Source organism: Arachis ipaensis, chromosome B8 (assembly GCF_059453495.1).
Source record: "Arachis ipaensis isolate K30076 ecotype BB chromosome B8, ASM5945349v1, whole genome shotgun sequence".
NCBI classification, from domain to species: domain Eukaryota; kingdom Viridiplantae; phylum Streptophyta; class Magnoliopsida; order Fabales; family Fabaceae; genus Arachis; species Arachis ipaensis.
In genome coordinates, this window is record NC_142443.1 from 113,638,163 (window position 1) to 113,643,481 (window position 5,319).

Sequence of the window (5,319 nt, forward strand, 5' to 3'; positions counted from 1 at the left end):
TAGCAGCGGAAGACTGCGGAGGCTCGGCCAGGCGAACCCTAGGAGTGGGAATTACCCTCCTCGGGCCAGGAGAATTCGGCACGGGCGGCTTCACTGGAACTTGAGAAGATCCCTCTCCTGCCACCTTGGCTGAGATATTTTGAGCGGCTGCAGCCTTCTTTGCTTTCTTGTAGGCCTTCATAGAATCGTTGTTTTTCGACATCTCTGAAAATACAGAATCGACCACAGTAATTGGTTACAATCACAAAAAGAAGAAGCAAAACTAAAAAGCAAGTATAGAAACAAGTCAGACAGTACCCAAAGTAGTTCGAATCAAAGATGGATCACTCAAAAATCTTTTCGTATCAAGATGGGGTGGTTCCCCCCATAAATCTTCAAGAACAATTACAAAAGCCCACTCAACCTCATCAAGCATCTCCCATGTATAGCGAGACACTCTCAACAGCAACAGCACGGACTCGGAAGAAATAATTCTTAAAATCTTTAAAAGACTCATCGTACATGGCAAAAACTTTATGCCCTTGGGCCGACCTGAAAGAAACCCAGGAAGCTTTCTTTTTGGAAGACCCTCCGGGCTTGGCAGAAACAAAAAGATAGAGGAAAAGAGTCTGAGAAGGTGTTATGCCTAACTCTTGGCAAAGCAGCTGAAAAATCTTGATAAAACCCCAGGAATTTGGATGAAGCTGGGATGGGGCAATATTACACGAACACAACAAGTCGGTCTCGAAAGTAGTAAAAGGAAAGGTAATGTCCAACTGGTTGAAGAAATATTCATAGGCGTAGAAAAGGGGACGCTCCCCCTCGACAGAAGTAGGAAAGCAAACCCTCTCGTCAGAGTCGGGCGCCACAAGCTCATAATCTCTTTCCCGGGCACCACCACTACAAACCCTATGACGTTCCTCAGCTCTACACAAAACTCAGCATCCACAACAGAGACACACATTAAGACAAGGGAGTCCAGCCAATCGGACATCCCCTCAGGAACTTTAGAAGACATCTCTACAATGTTATGGCGAGAAGACATGAGGCCAACTAATCCTACAATAAGAAAAGAAGATTGGATTACTAAAAAACATCTCAGACGAGGGGCAAAACAACTCGACTAATATGATACAGAAGAACAAACAGAAAAGGAAAACCCCAAGACTCAAACCAAAGCCCTGGGGCATCCTTTGGAGGCAGTAACAAAGCAAGGATTCAGGAAAAATCTACAGCTTACGTCCCGACATCTCTCAAACAAGAAAAGTCAAATCACAAACATTTCAGAAAGTCAAAACACAAAAAGTAATCAAAGCCACTATCTTTTTACAGTCTATCAGCAAAAAGTATCGACAACATCAAACACGCCAAGCGGAAATCGTCAAAGGCACAACCTTTTTTCAGAATCAAACAAAATCATCATCAAAGGCACAAACAGAAACGGTGATAACATGCAAAATTCTTAAGAACATCAAGCAACAGGAAAGACGAAAAGGTTCATGCAAAAGGGCGAAGAAACTCCCAGAACACACATTACAACAACAATCAGGCACAGCAAAAGCAGAAAGATCCAAACTTTCTCCAAACAAAATCAAAACTTTCTCAAAACCAGACAGGAAAATGACATGAGAAAGGAAGAAAAACCAACCTGAACAAAGAAAGAAGCTTCAAAGGAGATTGAAGATGGAAAGATGGAATCACCCAGAGAATTGCCAAATGATGCTGAGGTAAAATGCAGGTGAAAACAGAAAGTGAGAAAGTGAAGGGAGAAGTTATTCAGAAAGACGAAGAAGAGAAACCATTTTTTGATCATGAATTTCAAAAATAAAAGCCAAAGAAACGGGCAATCAAAACCAATTAATGAAGGTATTTAAAGCTTCGCATATTCCCAAAGCCAAAGTGCTGATATAAAAACGCGCGCTCTTAGAGGAAAGCGTTCCACATTCAAAAAGGTTCTACAAAGAAAGGAATAGATAAAATGATCGAGTTCGACTTCACTAGAGAAAGATCGAAGTCAAGGACTCGACCTCAAAGCAGAAGACCGAGCTCGAGCAGGGGCACTGTTCACACCCTGGTTCGAGCTATCCGATCCGGGATGATCAGCAATAAAGCGACCGATCTCTTCAGGTCAGGCTGTCCGACCTCTTCTCAAAAGAAGTAGGTCAAATCGACAGAAAAGCCCAGTAAAGGGCCCAAATAGAGGAACATGACCCAAATCCAAAGGCAGTCGAAGCCTATAGAGATAAGGGCGGTTCCCTTGAAGATAAGCTGACCACAACTCAAAGATAAATATAAGATAAGATAACTAACATATCTTATCTAGAAAGGTCACTCTACAACCACTATAAATACACTAGAGCACCCAGGTATAACTCATACTCTGATTCTACAATAAACCTGCTTAATACCTGGTGCACGAAATTGTGATTTCCAGGCTCGAACAATCCCTGGCAACGTGAGCAACTTGGTACGCATAATCGTGATTACACTTTAATTATGTAGAATTCATGGCTCTTTATTTCTCTGGCAATGGCACCAAGAACATGGTGCCAATACCATGGTTCACAACTTCGATACAACTAACCAGCAAGTGCACTGGGTCGTCCAAGTAATACCTTACGTGAGTAAGGGTCGAATCCCACGGAGATTGTTGGTATGAAGCAAGCTATGGTCACCTTGCAAATCTCAGTTAGGCAGATATAAATTGATAATGGTGTTTTCGAATTTAATATAATAAAATAGGGATAGAAATACTTATGCCTTCAACCTTTACTAATACGTCCTCTACTTGTCCATATGCCTGTTTTCTTGAATTTTCTGCCATCTCTAATGAGATTTTAGCAGCTTGCACCCCATAGATTCCCAGTTTCTCTATTACAGAGAGGGGCATGAGGTTTATTCCTGAATCAAGGTCACATAGAGCCTTAAAGATCATGGTGCCTATGGTACAGGGTATTATGAACTTTCCAGGATCCTGTCTCTTCTGAGGCAATGTCAGTTGATCCAGATCACTTAGTTCATTGATGAACAAGGGAGGTTCAACTTCCCAAGTATCAATGCCAAATAATTTGGCATTCAGCTTCATGATTGCACCAAGAAACTTGGCAGTTTGCTCTTCAGTAAGATCCTCATTCTCTTCAAAAGAGGAGTACTCATCATAGCTCATGAAGGGCATAAGGAGGTTCAATGGAATCTCTATGGGCTCTAGATGAGCCTCAGAGTCCTTTGGTTCCTCAGAGGGAAGCTCCTTATTGATCACTGGACGTCCCAGGAGGTCTTCCTCCTTGGGATTCACGTCCTCCACTCCCCTTGTAGGTTCGGCCATGGTGCTTATGTCAATGGCCTTGCACTCTCCTTTTGGGTTCTCTTCTGTATTGCTTGGGAGAGTACTGGGAGGGATTTCAGTGATCCTTTTACTCAGCTGGCCCACTTGTGCTTCCAAATTTCTAATGGAAGATCTTATTTCATTCATGAAACTTATAGTGGCCTTAGACAGATCAGAGACTAAGTTTGCCAGATTAGAAGTATTTTGTTCAGAGTTCTCTGTCTGTTGCTGAGTGGATGATGGAAAAGGCTTGCTGTTGCTAAACCTGTTTCTTCCACCATTATTAAAGCCTTGTTGAGGCTTTTGATCCTTCCATGAGAAATTTGGATGATTTCTCCATGATGAGTTATAGGTGTTTCCATAAGGTTCACCTAAGTAATTCACCTCTGCTATTGCAGGGTTCTCAGGATCATAAGCTTCTTCTTCATAAGAAGCCTCTTGAGTACTGTTGGATGCAGCTTGCATTCCATTCAAACTCTGAGAGATCATATTGACTTGCTGAGTCAATATTTTATTCTGAGCCAATATGGCATTCAGAGTATCAACTTTAAGAACTCCCTTCTTCATAGGCGTCCCATTACTCACAGGATTCCTTTCAGAAGTGTACATGAACTGGTTATTAGCAACCATGTCAATGAGTTCTTGAGCTTCTGCAGGCGTTTTCTTTAGATGAATGGATCCATCTGCAGAAGTGTCCAGTGACATCTTTGATAGCTCAGATAAACCATCATAGAATATATATCCAGGATGGTCTATTCTGAAAGCATGTCAGAAGGACACTTTTTGGTCAACTGTTTGTATCTTTCCCAAGCTTCATAGAGGGATTCACCTTCTTTCTGTCTGAAGGTTTGAACATCAGCTCTAAGCTTGCTCAGCTTTTGAGGAGGAAAGTACTTGGCTAAGAAAGCCGTGACCAGTTTATCCCAAGAGTTTAGATGGAAGTCCATGAAACTTGCAGTTCTGCTGCATCAGAGAAACTAATTGAGGTTTCAGCTCAAAGTTGTTTGCTCCAATGGCAGGAATGGAGATGCTTCTTCCATGTAAATTGGAATTAGGTGCAGTAAAGTCACCAAGCATCTTCCTTACATTATTATTATTTTCGGCTGCCATCTCCTCTTCCTGTTCGAAAATTTCTGAAAGGTTATCTCTGGATTGTTGTATTTTAGCTTCTTTTAGTTTCCTTTTCAGAGTCATTTCAGGTTCTGGATCTGCTTCCACAAGAATGTTCTTGTCCTTGCTCCTGCTCATATGACAAAGAAGAGGGCACAGAAAAATAATAATAATAGAAATCCTTTATACCACAGTATAGGGATTCCTTTGTGAGTGAAAGAAAAGAGGGAGATAAAGAATGTAATGGAATGGAAGAAACACAACTGTGAGGATGGCAGAGATGTGAGATGAGATGTTAGTAGATGAATAAATAAATAGAATAAGATGAGAGAGAAGGAATTTTCGAAAATGATTTTTTGAAAAAGAGTTAGTGATTTTTGAAAATAGTTTTTGAAAAATGTTAGTAATTTTCAAAAATTAAGATTTAAAAATAAAAAATTAAAATAATTAATAAATTAAAAAGAAATTTTGAAAAAGGGGGAAGATATTTTCGAAAATGAGAGAGAGAGAGTTAGTTAGGTAGTTTTGAAAAAGTTAAGAAACAAACAAAAAGTTAGTTAGTTAGTTGAAACAAATTTTGAAAACCAATTTTGAGAAGATAAGAAGTTAGGAGGTTAGAAAAGATATTTTGAAACCAACTTTTTGAAAAAGGTAAGATAAGAAGATATTTTAGAAATTAGTTTTGAAAAAGATTTGATTTTTAAAATCTCAATTAATGACTTGATTCATAAGAAATCACAAGATATGATTCTAGAACTTAAAGTTTGAATCTTTCTTAACAAGCAAGTAACAAACTTCAAATTTTTTAATCAAAACATTAATTGATTATGTTATTTTCGAAAATTTGATATAAAAAATAAGAAAAAGATTTTTGAAAAATATTTTTGGAATTTTCGAAAATAACT

At 39.3% G+C, this 5,319-nt stretch overlaps 1 non-coding gene across 1 annotated transcript; it reads left to right on the forward strand.

Moving 5' to 3' along the window:
- Positions 1-4,065: 4,065 nt before the first annotated feature.
- On the forward strand, positions 4,066-4,173 carry LOC148549304 (small nucleolar RNA R71). The gene has a single exon (XR_015897489.1). It is a non-coding gene; the product is annotated as a small nucleolar RNA R71 (small nucleolar RNA).
- The last annotated feature ends 1,146 nt before the right edge of the window (positions 4,174-5,319 follow it).